The sequence below is a fragment of the Diceros bicornis genome, chromosome 2 (genome assembly GCF_020826845.1).
Source record: "Diceros bicornis minor isolate mBicDic1 chromosome 2, mDicBic1.mat.cur, whole genome shotgun sequence".
Lineage (NCBI taxonomy): Eukaryota > Metazoa > Chordata > Mammalia > Perissodactyla > Rhinocerotidae > Diceros > Diceros bicornis.
In genome coordinates, this window is record NC_080741.1 from 7,818,786 (window position 1) to 7,837,261 (window position 18,476).

Below are 18,476 nucleotides of genomic sequence, written 5' to 3' on the forward strand. Positions count from 1 at the left end.
CCATGCTGAGGCTGCATCCCACATACAGCAACTAGAAGCATGTGCAACTATGACATACAACTATCTACTGGGGCTTTGGGGAGACCAAGGGAAAAAAAAAATAATCTCTTTAAAAAAAAAACACCTCCTTCTCTGGAACAGCCAGGTCTTGGTATGCCCTTTGGAGTGCCTGACATTCCCAAGTCTGCAGGACTTTGTAGAGTAGCAGAGAATGTGGGACTGAATGAGGAATGTGTACAACTGCCATGTTTACAGGAACTAGCTGTTGGTTTTTAGGAAAATCAAGAAATATTGAGGATAAGTAAGCCATAAAATTGCTGATCTAAGACACCTGGAGAGAAGCAAAGTCATAATACACAGCAAGACTCAAGACCTGGGACTTCACAGAGAGCACACACAAACATTCCCATAACCTAAGGAAAAGACTACCTCCAAATTTACAGTACAGAAGAGAAAGTGCTGTCTCCCAGCTCGTTCTCCAGGCCACTCCCCTACATCATCTTCCACACCAGAGATCATGCCAAAAGAACGCACCCATGTGAGATTACTCATCATCAGAAAGTAACCAGCAAGGAAGATCTATAAGGATATTGGAGGGGAAAAGGAAGGAAAAAAATACGAATAAGCAACTAATGGAAAATGTGCAATAGAATACTTACATCATGAAGCAGGTAAACAAAAAAGGGCAAATATTTCACAATAAAATCCAAAACATTAAAGAAAATATGACCTCTCTGAAATAAATTTCAAAGACAGGTTGCAATGGCTCAAAGGACAGGTGACAAAGAAACAGCTGGAAAAAAACTCTGGAAAGAAATAGAAATGGCAAGAAATGGAACAAGAAAATCATTGTGAAATTGAGAGTCATATTAAAGGCATTAAAATACAAACAGACACCAAAGGCAAATGAGAAAATTTAGACTAATCAAAAAAAAATGTTGAGGGACCAACCCAGTGGCGTAGTGGTTAAGTTCACACATTCTGCTTTGGCGCCCAGGGTTCATGGGTTTGGACCCCAGGTGCAGACCTAACACCACTCGTCAAGCCATGCTGTGGCAGCGTCCTATATACAAAATAGAGGAAGATTGGCACAGATGTTAGCTCAGGGCCAATCTTCCTCACCAAAAAAAAAAAAAAAAGATGTTGAAACATAAAAAATTAAAACAATCAGAAAATGAAACACAAAAGATATTCTCTACATATATAATGGTTGCCCCTGGGGGAAAAAGAGAGCAAATAAAATAATATTCAAAGATATAAAAAAAGTATTTTCTGAAATGAATATTTGATTCTAAAGAAAATGTAGAGAAAAAATCAAGAATATAGTGAAGCACTGTTTACAAAATCCCCAGAAAAAGGATTTCATATTACTTGAAATAAAAATACTTGTTTTCAAATGTGAAATAACTCATCATTGTACCTCTGATTGGTACTCGTAAAATAAATAAACAAACAAGTTGCTTGGCTGGTATTGCAAACTAGATTATCTAAAAGTTAATAGTACAACCAATTACAAATGATAGCTTAAAGAACAATATTTTAAATCAATGAGTACTGAACTCATTGATAATAAAGGAAAACCCTTAAAACCTGGATGTAAAGAACTATAAACTGAGCTAAGAAGGAGGAATCAAGGCTGTGGGCTGTTCTGGGCAGTGGGGAGGTTTGTTGCTTTGGAGAACTAAATGGGCATGGATTTCGATGTCCACATAAGACAGGAGAGAAGACCTTGGGACCTGCGTGAAATGAGACTACAAGTAATTTTATTTATCTCTGCATTTGGTTCTCAGGGGAAAAAGAAAATATAGAACCTGAAAATTCCAAGCAATAGGTCTGGGCCCCATATGAGCTCAGGGTCAAATTTATATCACCTACATGATGCAGGAACTTTCAAGCACAGAAATTCATGTAAAAATTGGTCTCTGGCTAGCTTTAAGTGAATATATATATAGAAAGAAAAATGGACTGAAAATTCATGACTTATTTCCCCAGTCAAAAAAGTATAAAAATAATAACAAAGTAAATCCAAAGAAAGCAGAAGAAAAGGAAATAATAATACATAGAGGAAATGAAATGACAAAAATGGAAAACAAAGAATAGAAAGGATCAAGAGAACCAGACGCTACTTCTTTGGAAAGGCTAATAAAATAGAGGCTTCCCAGGCAAATGTCTAGAAGAAAAAGGAAAATTAAAGACAAAAACAAATTTAGGAATGAATGACAAAAGAGACAAAATTACAGCATGATTTTTTTATATCTTCAAAAAATATGCTATGAACAACTAAGGCTGATAAATTGTAACTGTTGAACAATTTTCAGAAAAATATTACTTATCAAAAGTAACTCCATAAAAAATGGGGAAATCAAACTTAGAACCATTAAAGAATTAGAATCAGTATCTAAAACGTGTCAGTGGCAAACTAAATGCAGCAATAAACAAAATACATAACATCCTATTATAAGGAATCCAGCCACAGGAGGAATGCTTTTAAGATTAGCAAACTTTAGAAAATTTAATCATGTATTTTACTACATTAAATCAAATCAAGAAAAAGTCATGTTACCATTTCAGCTGATGCAGGAAAAAAGCCTTTGATAAAATTCAACACCAATTTGTCTTAAAATCAAAGCAAATAATAACTTTAGCAACCTAGGACTAGTTGAGAATTTCCTTAACCAGATAACATGTATACTACAATTTCACATAAAATACCACACCTTAATGATAAAGCTTTAAGAACTTTCTATTGATAAACTGAAACAAACTGAAGATTCCTACTATCAACATTTCTATTCAACATTGTTTCAGAGATTCTAATAAAAACCATATGACATAAAAAAAGATTTTGTAAAAAGTTATAAGAAAGAAAAGGAAGAAATAAATTATTTGCAGAAGATATGACATGATTATTCACATAGAAAAACCAAAAGAAAATGAATATAAATTATTAGTATGAATAAGAGTTCAGTGAAGTTGAAAAAGATTAATAAACAAATACTAATTGTGATTGTTTACACCACCAAGAAATAATTAGAGAATGTAAATTTTAATTGATACTATGTACAAGAACAAACAAAATTATCAGGCACATAGGAGTAAATCTAGCAAAATATATACGTGACTCTCAAGGAAAATCATTAATCTTTATCAAATGACTTAATAAAAGATAGCCTAAATAAATACGGAGAGATGTACCATGTAAAGCTGAAGAAATCTGTATATGATAGAAACAACATCTCTCCCTAAGTTAAGTTAATGTGCACATTCACGGTGGACCACACACGGGCACAGGGGACCTGGAAGAAGGCGAGGCAAGGATGCGAAGGTAAAACTTACCTACTTCACAATTTTCTTTTGACAAAACTCCATGTTGAGAATTCACAGAATGATTTTTAAAAGTTTTTTTGCAACCTTAATTTCTACAGGTAAGAGTCTTAAGCTTAACAATGTTCTTAGTTGTAATATCTGGTCTGAGGGGGAAAAAAGATTGAAATTCTGGAAAAAGTGAAGAGAAAATTCACTTAGATGAAAGCAATGCTCTTAAGGCCTCAAATGTCAGAGCTTCGAATTTTCTTACACATAATTTTCTTAAAAGCCTGCATAATTTTAATTGTATTGTAGTCATCACCTCCAGACACTGATTATTTTGGAGAAGCAATCACAGAAACCTGAAAAATCAGGGTCTGATGAGAATCCCTAAATAAACCACATTTCAGAGCCCAACTCTAAAAGGCAAAGGTGTTTTTAATATAACAGCCCAATTACGCATTTCTTCTCCACTGAGAAATGTGATGTTGAAAGTAGTACAGAGGGGGAGTGTAAAATAAAAAAGTAATTGGGTTAAGAGAAGTCACTGGTGAGCTAAAATGACACACAAATAGAGAAGTAAAGCAAAGGAGTGATAGAAAACATCTTCTAACAGAAGTTAGAATAATTAGTTAATTTTTGCTTATAAAATATTGCCATTAAAAATCATTTAATTTTATATGTTTACTTCTAGCAAGTGAGTGGTTTCATTGTTTTACATTTGGATATCTGATCAAAGATACTCTAAATTTTATTATTTCCCTAATTTGCTAACTAATAGCTATTTGTCTCAATTCATCTTATTAAGTAATTTGTCTTTTCCCATTAATTTTAACATGAACGTTATATGTATTTCATTGGCTCCTCTACCAAATCTCTAGAAGCTGGAACTGTTTAGGTCTTAATCATGGACGCTCTTTGCTTTCCTTTTGTGGTGTACTCATTCTTGGGGCTTTAAACACCATTTCTATGCTGAGAACTAACAAATTTACATCACCAGATCTTTGCTCTGACTGCCAGATGGGACATATCCAACTGTCTACATCTCAACGTATCAAAACAAAACCTTTTATTTTGCCCACAAAACATGGTTCCTCCTATGGGATTCCTCTAACTCAGCAATTAGCAGCACCACGCACCCAGCATTTCAAACTAGAAATTTAGACGACTCATCCTTGAGGCAACCTTTTCCCAATGACTCTTCCTCCTTCTCATCTAACCCTTCTGTACAAGCTGTGTGTCCTGTCTGAGAATTATATAGACGTACTAAATAATGACTGTCTCCTAAATAACCTACAATTATCCACTTTTTTTGCAAGTCATGTCAATTTCTTTATAGAACAGCTGGAGCTCTGAAAAGTCTGAAATGTTGGACTAAGTACTCCATTTGCCAGAATAACTATTTTTTCTTCATCACGAGGAAGGTCTTTCTTAAAAATACCCACACCAAGCTATCCAGAGTAACTAAGTTAAATGGGGTTTTTGTTTTAGGGAAAAGTATAGGGCAAATATAATCAACTGCTATTATTTTATTATATAATTTTTATAACCACTCTCTCAAGTAGCAGATATTTTTAACCCCATTTCACAAACCTGAAATTTGAGACTTAAAACAGTTAGCTAACTTCTCAAAGTCTGTTGTCTGACTACAAAATTGGCCTCTTTCTACAATATTGTGCTATCTTCCCTTAAAAGCCTACTCGAGAATCAATGAAGAATCAGAAATATCCTTTTCTTCAAAATCTCCCAGCTGAGCCAACGTCTAAATTTCCTGTGGAGAGTCTACCACGTGCACTCTCCCCAAAGCTTTTACAATGTTAGCTACAGTTACGCCTCAGTGACCTACCTGTTCATCCTATACCTGCTCATCTACTTTAACACAAAACAATTTAGAAGTTATTAAAAATAAGAACTCTTCTCATTATAGCCTCTGACATCTCAAGCTGCTTTCCCACAGCCCACAAATATGTGAAATTCAAAATGTCAATCTCCAAATTTTCAATATAATTTTAGTCGTAGTGGAACATTTACAGAGGTTATTTTGCCACAGTGCTGGAACATTTTGGTTAACTACTGCTATTTTATAGCAAGAAATAAGCATTAGCTGACACATGAGTGTGTAGCCAGAAATTTTATGTTCCCAAGGAAAACGTTCAGAAATGTTTCTTACTCTTTCCTAAATTGCAAACCAACAGATTTCTGACTCTTTTGAAATGCTGGATGACTGGAGCATTATTTACCAAAATTGAGAAAGAAAATGAAGACAGACAATTTGGGAAAGAGAGGGATGGGGATAAGGTAAGGTATTTCTTTCTGACTCTAACTTGCTTTCCATTGTTTTTGTTTTCTCTTATGTGTCAGATCAGAGTTTGCCAAACTTTCCCAAAGATAAGAAAGACTTGGTCTTTTTAAAAATCCAGAGTCTAAGGTATTTTCCTTGGAAATTCTGACTCGGTGATCTGAAATGGGACTTGGAGACTCTGCATTTTTAACAAATATTCTAAATGGTTATTTATTGCCAAAAAGACAATTGTGAAATATTTAGCAGACCAGCCAGGGGCTAGGTGATTAACATTTAATAAGTAGGTTCTTTCTGTAAGGGTAGGGGATTTTGTTGAAATAGATATTTAAATGTAACATTTATTAAGAGGATAGCATTTAGTGCTTTAGAGCTTTTTATTGAATATCTTTAAATATGTTTTGCTGAAACTGCAAAATGCTTTAATTCATTTGAAGTTAGCATTAGAGCCTCAAAATGACTTCTGAGTTGGCTTTTCGGAAACCTTCAGATGATGGGTTCCAAAATTTATCTTGAGTATCTATGAGATTCCAGATAAGCATTATTAAAATATACATGGAAAACGTAATAATATTCAAGAAACATAAAAATAACTCTCACAAATAAATAAGAAAACAAGATAGACAATCTAACCTAATAGACAACAGAGGATAGATAGTAAAAAGAGGAAACTCTAATGACCAATAAAAAATAACAAGATACTCAAGGTCATTAGTAATTAGGATGATGCAACTCAAAACCGCACATACACACACACAAAAAGTTCTATCTTTCACTTATTAGCTTGGCAATTTTTAAAATAATAATACCAACTGTTTACAAGGAATACATTTATTATACCAATCGACACAGTAATTTTTTTTGTGTGTGTGAGGATGATCAGCCCTGAGCTAACATCTATTGCCAATCCTCCTTCTTTTTTTCCCTTTTTCTCCCCAAAGCCCCAGAAGATAGTTGTATGTCATAGTTGCACATCCTTCTAGTTGCTGTATGTGGGATGCAGCCTCAGCATGGCCGGACAAGCGGTGCGTCAGTGCGCGCCCGGGATCCGAACCCGGGCCACCAGTATCGGAGCGCACACACTTAACCGCTAGCCACAGGTCTGGCCCCCAGAGAGTAATTTAATGATATCTAGTAAAGTTAGAGTGACTATAAAATGTAGTGGAAAACTGTGACTTTTTTAAAAATAAAATAATGTACTAAAATATATAAAATTATGTAATATTAAATATACTTATTGACTGACTGACAAATTGTTTTTATTACATTGATGGGTATGTAAATAGTTCTGTTCAAAGTGTTTTTGAAAATTAAAATCTTCAAAAATTTGAAACCATAATTGTGTATTCTGAAGCAAAACATAAAAATAACTTCTTTATATTTCTTATTTAAACATTAAAAATAGCAAGCAGAATAATTATTCTGGAACATATTTATACACTAAAGCAGTTTGTTAGCTGTAATTATCTCCAGTTATTTTCTGAAAAACTTATTTCTTTTAATATAGTTTAGTATTGATGTTTTATAAAATTATCTGTGCTCTTCTCCAAAGTTGATAAATATCATCACTAGCAAAAGTTATCATCAAGGTTTTCAACTGAATTTTAAGAAGCATTTATAATATTGTCAAATGTTTCATTTCTAGCAGAATATACTTCCAGAAGCTTTATTTTGGTTCCATTAAGTGGATGCTTAATTGAACCATTTTTAGATCTAATTTTCTATGTGAAGCATCTAAACGACATTATTTAATTATTTGCGAATTTCCTCTGCTGCTAATGGAGCTAACATATTAGCTATTGCTGCCTATTGCACAAGTGCAGAAAAGATTTGAAATTAAAAATGAACACAATTTATTTAAGATTTATTTAAATAGTAATTTGATCTAAATGAAAAGTCATGCTTCTCAGAGTGATACGCTTACACACTTTCTCCAGGCTCACATGTTAAGCCTGTGAAAATGACATCTTCAGGCAGTTTTCTTAATGTAACTAACAATTAACTTTTGAAATAGCAACTAATATTTTTTCCTCAGATTTGTAGCTTCTGGGTTTCTCGAGATGAGTTTTACCTTTATGGCTCTAATAGTGAATAGAAAACACCAGCAGATATATTGTACAGGTTTTATGGTTGCCATAAACTTTCTTGAAAGGGAAACTTAGTTCTTAGTTTTTAATTAAACATGCACTTTTATTTTTTAACTCACTGCTGAAACATTACTTCAAAATAAATAATCATTATCAAGCAACTCAATAACTAAATGGTTGTAGGTGTCTTTGAGATGAAAAAACCACTGTAGCAAGACCAATTAACTGCTCTCTATGTGTTCAGCTTCTATTCCCTGCACATTATTCACATATGCCTAACTCCTTCTTTCCTTTGTTTTCCCCAAATCCCACACATGGTGGCCTGCCAGTTTCATTTAAATGGACAGCACGAAAAACCGTGTCCAATACTTCCTCCCTCCACCATGCAAGATGGGAAGGAGTTAGCTGTCCCTAGCCACTGCTGACCAGTACATATTGTTTTGTTATCAAGCATTCTGCATGTTGTCCTTGAAAGGGAGAGTTTAGACATGTTTTGTTTGAAATGGGTCAGGAAAATAAACTCGATTTTCAGATTTAACCCTGTACTGAGGTTATAACTCTGTTAACATTTCATTTGTCTCACATTCTAGTACAGCCATTAGAAAAGCTGACAGTATTAGACAAAATGGATGTTTAATAAACCCATGCTAGTTTCTATGGATGCAATTTATAATAATACTTCATTTTTTTAAAAATCCAGGACAGATGCTAAGCCAATCAGGATATGTGGACAAAAGTAGTAAAGTAGAACTTGTGGGAGCAAATGAGGATTCTTGGTCTCCCCCAAATCGAAATTGTGCCCACCTTGCAATCCAGCTATTCCTCTTTCAATGTGTACCTGGAAGCACAGAGAAGGATTTTCATTACAGCCTTTGGATAAACACGGTACGGAAGATGATGGAATACAGCAGACTGGGACCTATAGCACCCGTGTGGGCAGTTCAACAAGAGTGTTGAGTGGGAAAAGATAATGAAATGATACGTACCTTCTGATGATAGTCACATAAACATTTAAAACTCACAGAACACTAACAAGTGTTATTGACAAACCTATATATTCTAATGAAACTATAAAAACACGAAGGTAAAGTTAAATATCAGGTTCAAAATAACTGCACCTCTGGACAGGAAGAAAAAGGAATGAACCTGAGACGGTGTACTCCATTTATAACTGAATGTAATGTAAATAGAACAAGGTATTCATTCATAATTCTTATTTCTGGGTGGAGTTAGAAATTTATTATAGTATTTCATATTTTATGTTTTTCAAATTTCACCCCAAAACAAAATAATTTCATAATGAACAATATTCAGTTTAACTTGGAATCATCTCATCACATATTTACTTAGCTTAAAAAATTCCCGGCCTGGGCCGGGCCTGTGGCCGAGAGTATTAAAAATTCAGCATGCTCCACTTTGGCGGCCCGGGTTCGTGGATTCAGATCCTGGGTGTAGACCTACACTACTTGTCGGCCATGCTGTGGTGGCATCCCACATACAAAACAGAGGAAGATTGGCACAGATGTTAGCTCAGGGCCAATCTTCCTCAAGCAAAAAAAAAGAGGAAGCTTGGCAACAGATGTTATCGCAAGGCAAAACTTTCTTAGGGGGAAAAGAAATTCCCTGCCCTGATTGTCACCTCCAAGGGGTTCAAAAAAGAAAACTTGGGAAATGTGGTACTTTATCAAAGAAAAACTTTTTATAAATATAAATATAAAATAAAATATATAACCAGCACATCACTGTTATGCATCACATGACATATTATGCATATGACATATTATGCATATACAATCATAGAGTACAAGGAGAGAGAGGATATATGCAGAATTTGACTTGTGAATAAAGGAAATAATTCTCATGTTTAACTATTTAAAATATCTTCTTAAAAATACATTACAAATAACATTTCAGAATCTACATTATTACAGTGAGAAATGATCGAAACGTACTAATAAAATCTATATAACCTTTATGGAAACAATGAATACTTGCCTGACTGTCTTTTGAAGTATAAAAGATGGCAATAGCTACCTTCATGTAAATTAACTAGACTTTAGTTGCGTTAACTAAGAGAACCGCAGCTTAGCAATAGATGAGTTCTAATGGATGTCAAAATCGTACTTTATTAAATTGGCTTTGGAATCATATCTCAAGTTTCCTTCTATTTTGAGAAACATTACTATTCATAGAAAAAAGATTGTGCAGATTAGTATGATTTCAGTCGAACATGTTTCATCGTCAAAATCTGATAAGAACTTTCCTATCCACAAAACACTGTAAGAAAAAACTGTGAATCAGGCTAGACACACATTTCAAAGAGCTGATGAGGTTGCAAATCACTTATGCCTCACTCTCGAGTTACCACGATAATGCTTAGCACTTGCATAGTGTTTTCTAGCTTCAAAGAGCCTACAAACTTTAGCTAATTAATCCTTACACTACCCAGTGAGACAGTGATAAGAAACCCCTTGAAGAGAGCATGTAACTATATAATTCACACTTGCCTGTACAGAATTCAGCATATATGCCATGCTGTGTTTTCCTATCTCTCTATTTCAATAAATCTTCAGAGAGATGATATCCATATGTGAATATATGATACATAGCTGTCTATTGTGAATCAAAAGATGTACATTGCACTCAATCTGCAACTAAAAGCTAACAAAGAAAGATATATGTACAGCCAACACATGAAAAACATCTAGTACATTCTGCTGTATTTTCTTTTCTCATTCATTTTACATCTTGTACTCAGCCATTCTAGAGTGGACTTAGATTTGAACAGGGTAAAACTTTTCCATAGAGGATATACAATTCTCTTGGTGATTTTTATAATTATTTTTATCTATTCCGAAATAAAGTGTTTCAAAATTAAAAGCCTATAAATTACGCTGAATATATGAGAATACCATATGGGAAAGCTTCACCCAAACGAGAATATTTAACTACTGTATTAAGAATTCTCTCTACTAGGATTCCCTTCTCTCTGCAGGTAGCTGGCTACAGCGCTCTACCAAAACAAATCTATTCCTGCAGTAAAGGCCAACACGGGGTCACCCAGGAGAGAACACTTTCTGTCTGAAAAGTACATCTTTTCCCTGAAATAGAGGAAATCCTGATCTAGTTTTCCTGTTTAACTGAAAATTCATTTAAAAATTAATCCTTTTCTTTTTCAATTCAAAGAAATTCTAGTTACCTTTAAATTGCTTAGGCCATATATAATAATCTCCAGAAATATCTAAAGTTACATAGACATACAAACAAGCAAAAGAAACAGTGCAGTTGGAAGACCATCTAATATGTCCATGTGCTCTGTTGTAAAAATTCTCTAGTGTACTATTTGCATTAAGGCTGTAATTATCATTCAATGGAAGATCTATTTTACCAACATCCCTACACATCATTGGAGTAAGCACGTACAATGAGAGCAACACATGATTTCTATACGCATATACTTTCTTTGTAACTAAATTTATGTAGGTAAAATGGTCAGCTTTGTTGTCAAAGACAGATACTGGCCAAACTCTAATTTTTAAAAGATGTTCTTCTTTTTATTTTCAAGTTCTAAGGATTTTTCCAGTTAATCTAAAATAGACTATTGAACATTTGAATACAATGAAAAAAAGTAAGCTGAAAATATTTGATTTCTTAGTATTAATAATACATAGAGTCATTTCAGTTTTTCTTTAAAATAATAAATTACATGAGACTAGTAAAAGATCTACTATGCCGTATTGATATATTATTTGAGTCTCTAGAGACAATAAGACTTAATTCATTAGTAAGGGGAAATAAAGTAAGAGTTTTACATGGGTCTACCTTAAAACAACTGAGAGTTTTACAAACCTTAAGCTCAGATTCTTTCCAGTTACAATTAAATTTATCCTTTCTTTCTTCTTCTCTTTCTCTTTCCTTCTCTATCTTAATAGAGATGTAAAAAGGCAGGATTGGAACATGCAACATAGAGAGTTTGCCTATAGAAAGAGTAACAGAGATTTTCCACAGGAGACTGAGGTCTCAGATGAAGAGTAAAAATGATATGGGAATGTAAATTGGTGCAGCCACTACAGAAAACAGTATGGAGGTTCCTCAAAAATTAAAAATAGAACTACTATATGATCTTCCAATTCCATTTCTGGGTATACATCTGAAGGAAATGAAATCACTACGTTGAAGAGATATCTGCACCCCAAAGTTCAGTGGAGCATTATTCACAACAGCCAAGACGTGGAAACAACCTAAGTGTCCATTGACAGTAAATAAACAAGTTAAGTGTCCATCAACGATAATTTCCTGATCTATATGTACACAATGGAATAACATTCAGCCATAAAAAGAAGGAAACCTTGCCATTTGTGACAATATGGATGGACCTTGAGGGTATTATGCTAAGTGACATAAGTCATACAGAAAAGACAAATATTCTATTTTCTCACTTATATGTGGAATCTTAAAAAAAGACTAACTCATAGAAACAGAGAGTAGAATGGTGATTTCCAGAGGCTAGGGGTTGGGAGAAATGGGGAGATTTAGTCAAAGGGTACAAACTTTCAGTTTTAAGATGAATAAGTTCTGAGGATCCACTGTACAGCATGGTGGCCATAGTTAACAATACTGTGTTATCTACTTGAAAGTTGCTGAGAGAGTAGATCTTAAATGCTCTCTCTCCCCCCACCCCCCAAAAAGACGGTGGTTATGTAAAGTGATGGATGTGTTAAGTAACCTCATTGTGATAATCATTTTGCAATATATGCGTGTATCAAATCATCACGTTGTATACCTTAAACTTACACAATGTTACATGTCAATTATATCTAAATAAATCTGGGTGGGGGTAGAATATCAAGGGATTTTTTTTTTTTTAAAGAGTAGAAACGATAAAAAGCTTTGGCATGTGTATTAATCAGGGTTTTCTAGAGAAACAGAACCAACAGGGGTGATGTAGAGAGAGAGAGAGAGATAGAGATTTATTTTAAGGAATTGGCTCACACAATTGTGAAGGTTTGGCAAGTCCAAAATCTGCAGGGTAGACCAGCAGGCTGGAAACCCAGAGAAGCATTGCAGTTTGAGTCCAAAGGAAGTCTGCTAGCAGAATTCCCTCTTCTTCTAGGGAGGTCAGTCTTCTTCTGTTAATGCCTTCAATGGATTGGATCAGGCCTACCCAATGTTATGGAAAATAGTCTGCTTAACTCAAAGTTTATTGATTTAAATGTTAACGTTATCTAAAAAATACTTTCACGGAAACATCTAGAATAATGTTTGACCAAATATCTGGGTACTGTGACCTAGCCAAGTTGACACATAAAAATTAACCGTTACAGACAAGAAGGAAATTTGGTAAGATCTAACACATATTGAAATATCCTTCATATATTTAGTTCGATTTCACCTGGGTATAGACAGCCAAGGAAAGATGGAAAAGCATTTATTCTTATAATAGAGGCAAGGTCATGACCCCCCTAACTCAGTCCCAGGATTGTCATAAAGAGGAGAAACGCATCTACTGCTCATATCTTAGGACCAGTCTCTCTACCGATGGATCTCAAACCTGAAAACATCTGGCCACATAGAGCCACTGTTCTGGGGAAGACATCACCAGAATCTGAGCTTGAACCCTAATAACCTTTGACCTTGGTCGAACTAATTTCAAAGCCTAAAGGGGGTTCTCTTTTGCAAGAGTTGTTGACTTGTCATTCAGTCAAACACTCTATCCTGGAAAATCTAACCTAGCGGAACATTTGGTTGTAAGATGGTAAAAAAAAATCTGGACTGCAGACAGCCAGGACAATGGGCTTCAAAGAAAAGTACTCAGTATAATAATATCAAAGTTTTTCTGAATTATCATCAATGCAGCCTTTCCACAAATTGTTCCCTGTCTTAAAATGCTTCATTTTTGAGTATGGATTTATCTCTACAAATTATTATTGGTTTTTGTGACTGTATACATGCATGAGTCCTGCAAGATTTGTTTATGGAAGGTCAGACAAGGAGAACTCCTACAGGGTCAATATCGAGGCAGGAATTTGGGTCTCGTTAGATGGTCTAGCCTTGAGGGAGAAGGGACACTTTCTTCTTGCTGGGTCTCTCATTTGTGACAAGTCAAAGTACAAAATGATCACATGTGATAGCTAAACAAAGAAGAACTCAGTCTCTGAGTGGTTTGTTGTCCTCTCCACTGTAAATCCGTTCTGCCGTCTCAAAGACTTCATTGAAATGCCGTGAACATTATATCCTTGTCTTGTATACCTAGACAGGGAGGAACCATGCAGTAGCTACCTGGGGGAGCAGGTCTAAACACAGAAATAAATGACATGCAGATCCCTGAGCAGTGACCCAGGGCCAGATTTCCTAGCTGAGGCATATATAAGCCTATCAGGGATTCCTAGCCTATCAGATTATTTGGGGAAATAAACTGATTAACTAAGGCTCTTATAAAATTAAGCAAAAGGACTTCGCAGACTACAGTGTACTGAGCAGAAAAGTGAGACTGTGCATATCAATCAATCTGGGTTTTTGGGTAAATCCCCCAATATTCCAAGTCAATGTTACATCATAAGACATGTTTGAAATGGGTTAAATAAAAACCATTCACTTTCCAATTGTTTTCCATCATTAATGGAAATGAAAACTTCATGAAATCTAACCTTAAATTGTAAGACTATTTTAGCTTCAATAAAACTTACTTAACTTGGGATAAACAAATGTGGATTTCATTGTTTTTTGATGTTAAGATGATAGGATTAAACCAGAACCTCCTTGGAATTTTTATTCTGTCTGGTATCATGGCCACCATGCTAAATGATCAACACTGTGCAAAATGAACAAGAGAATGTTTGCATTGAGATGTCTCCTCTTCAGCACAAGAGTTGTTTTAAACTATGACCATGAAAATGCTGTCTTCAAACATCAAGAGCCAAGCAATACCATTCAAAAATAACAACAATAAAGCTTTGGCAAGAGTAATATCACCAAAAGATATTACCACGTTTTTATTGGAATGTGAAAAGGAAGTAGAGACTTTTCACTTCAGTAATATTCAGGGAATCTTAATTATATTTTTTGACACTTGTCAAGATGTGTCCTAGGCACCAATTACATGTTTTAAAATTCTTTCCTTAAATGTTTTTTTTTTTTTTACTTACAAGTTGGGTCAAACAAAGCCCCAAATAACTTCAATCACTTTCTCAACATCATGCTTGTTTCTGAATCTTGTGCAGAAACATAGAAACTAAATACATTATAGGTTGAAAAAAAAAATGTGGCTAAATGTATAACAAATTTTGATTTTTCATTCCTACAATCTTTTCCAGCAACATTTGCTTTTTACCTTGAACCTTGACATTAAACTTTTTAAGTTATATTTTTTTAATAAAAACCTTTGAACCCTATTCTGTTTTTTAAAAATTCAAGTACATCCTCATTCTAGTAAACAGAAATTATACTCCTTCAAGCATATATTTGTGCTCATTTCATCTTCCTCTCTGGGCTGACAGCGTATCCCCTTATGGACAAGTGTTCTTTGCCTCAGTCTATTCTCTGAAGACTGAGTGGAAAGGACTTGAGTGACTGCAGAGCTCTTTTGTGAGTCACGAACCACTCAATTGTGTGACCAAAGGTAATCCAAAAGTAACTGGAATTGTTCATAACTCCTGTTCTCCTGGAGCTAAGAGTCTTTAAAAATATTAGCTAGAAGCTTCTCTGGATTATGATAATGTCAATAGAGATTATTACAAAAGTTTCTTGGAGTTGGGTAGGGTTTCTAATTACATACAAATAATGAAAATAAAAAGGTTGAAAAATACGATAATGGAAGAATCTTTAACTACTAGAATTAGTGAAATATATACAGTGCCTTTTTCATCCAAATTACATATACTATCCTTTAAAAAGGAACAACTCCTAATGCACTTTTTTGGCTCTTTCTCTGCAATTATGCTAACAAGTATCACGCTGAGAAAGGATTAGTCCTGATGGACAATCAAAGACAATGCTTCCTTCCTGGTAAAAAGGTGAGAAAAGATGTAGGCATCTGAGCTGCAGTTATTAGGCATCGCGGCAGGAGGCCCATATGACCAGTTAGTGAGCAAGAGCAGAGTTTGCTGAAGTAGAGAAGCTGCCTCGTCACTACTGCAGGCTCCTCAGTGCCATCATCCATGCAGCATCCCTGACTCAGTGGGTGGAAACTCCCCTGCACACATCTCCCTGACAGTTCGACTTGGTGTTCCTCCCTCAGCTTGGCAGCCACGACACCTGGCCAGGTAAAAACTCCCGGTGGGAGGGAGCATTTGGCATAGCAGCGGGACCTGTGCACCTGTGCAACCTGAAGGAACAGAAAGCCTCTCCAAAAGGAAGAACCTACCCACTTAGTTCCATATTTTAAAAAAAGATGAGAAAGTAAGATTTTAAAGACAAGATTAAAATGCACTTCACTGCATCCTCATAATGTCCTTTATAGTAGCTAATACAGCAAAGTGACGGAAAAAGTAGAACAAAATCTCCTGCCAATTTTAATGCTATTGCGGAGTGATCATATGTTTTCCTATATTTTTATATTTCAGTTAGTGTTTTATTCAAATGACCTTCTGAAAATATTTCCTTAATATTAAAGTTTGAAACCTAAAAATCTTATTTTCTCTTTACTGCTAATTGTTGACACTATGTCAAAATTCAATCCTAACATTTTTGAGATACTCATTTAAGTAGCATAATAGGTATGTGTTAGCTGGCCCCATATATATTGCATAGGCTACTGATATTAGCATGAGAAAACCATAGGTCTCCAAATGAACTAATCATATAATACTGAGTAAACATGCCTTGTCTAAGGAATATGGGTTAGGTTACATTCCAAAGGGACAACGTGAAATAAAAACATGGTATCTTAGAAATGGGTATCTAATACAATCATTTTTAATGTACCTCCCAGAGATTGCTTTAAGGCAAAGGTGACCATGAGGCCAGTGGTAGATGGTTACAAGCCGTCTTCCCCAACATCTGTGTAAATAGATTCAAAGAACCAAAGGCTGCAGTCTCAAAAATTAAACTACAAAAGGCCATATCTATAACTGTACACAAAATCGCCTTGTCTACCTCTTCTTCTTACCCCCTACTACTTCTGGTGCTATAAAGAAAAAGAATGTCTGAGGACCACCAAGGAGAAAAAGGGCAGAGAGAGGACATGGGAATAATAATTTTCAAGGGTACCTAGAAACAGTCGTTAGTCCTTCTTTCTGTATTCTACAGAAGCAATATCTGTGCATACAAATCAAGCCAATATGTTCAGGTCACATGTGTTCATAAAAATGGGCAATTTCTTTGATGTCTTTCTTTCTTTCTATTTTCCTATCATTTTAGTTTGTAACAAGATTGTTAAATGTGACACTTAGGAATGATATGCTACATCGCTGGCATTTATGAACACTAACACAAAAATTGTGACTACCCCACTTCTCAGCAACAAAGAGCTCCTCTGTGTATCTTTGGCCCACGAATCTAAAATGGCCATCTACAATCAAACTTCAGGAAAAGGAATAGAGATTTTGATCAAACAGAAAAACTACAGGTGGGTGTGACGTTGTGGAAGGGGGAGGAGAGTGATGGTGGTGGTGGTGTATTTCAGCCCTTAAAATCTTAGCCTTTAATCTTTGTTGAACCTCGTGTCACATGCACATACAATTAAACCTCTCCAAGATAAAGATAAAAAATCAAGATTTTGAGAGTTTCCTCAGGACAGTAGAGTTGACATGTGGCAGTGTCAAGACCAAATTTATCTCACTCCAAAATCCCTTTTCTTTCCTCCAAACCTTACTGTATTTCTTCCAGAATTGTTGATTCACCGATGAGAAATTCACTGACATCAGAGAAATTTAAAATTAATGTCCAAAAAAAATTAAAATATAGCTTCCCTAAGTAACTCCCATGCTACTTTCATTCTGATTGGGAAAGCTGTGAAATTTATCATGCCTTCTTTTGTTGGCTCAGAGCCCGCTCTCTTCTCTACCCAAATATTACCACAGTGAATGGCACATTTATTTACTCCATTCCACGGTCTTTACTTTCTCTCTCTGTAGCTTTATTATGTATCACCTTTTTTCAAAGCAATCAAAGTCCTTTTTTTTTTTTTTTAATTTTTTGTTTATTGCAGTAACATTGGTTTATAATATTGCAAAAATTTCAGGTGTACATCATTGTACTTCTATTTCTGCATGGACTACATCAAATCAGCTAGGAAATAAGAAGAAATATGTTGTATAATCTACTACATCTCGATGATCTGAGGCCACATATTCACATTCCCATTTTATTTTTCATTGATTGTTTTTGTTTGTTTGTCTCTTTAATGGAATGGTAAAATGGGACCTTATCAAAATGGCCCACTTCATTTTCAGATCTTCAGCAATGCTGACGTGTAAAGCACCAGGTCCTGGAACTGGGAGAAATAAGCCTGCACAGTCCTGCTCCTCTCTGGCCTCTCTGCCCGGCACTTTAAGCACTAGCAACACAACTGCTAACTGTTCACTACTCTTTAGTTTACATTGTTTGAGATAGTCCTGTGAAGAACTGTAATGCCCCTCCCTGCTTATTAGAGATTGAGATGAACATAAGCTGATGGTTCGAGAATATGGTCTCCTAAAATGGCAGCTCCACAGCTGCATAGAAACCACAAAACGGAGCATATCAGAAAAATTTCATGAAAACTACCTGTAAAAGTGACAAATCTACCACATATTTTTTTCTCCCCGCTTCCTTCTGAGACCCACATTAATATTACAAATGACAGT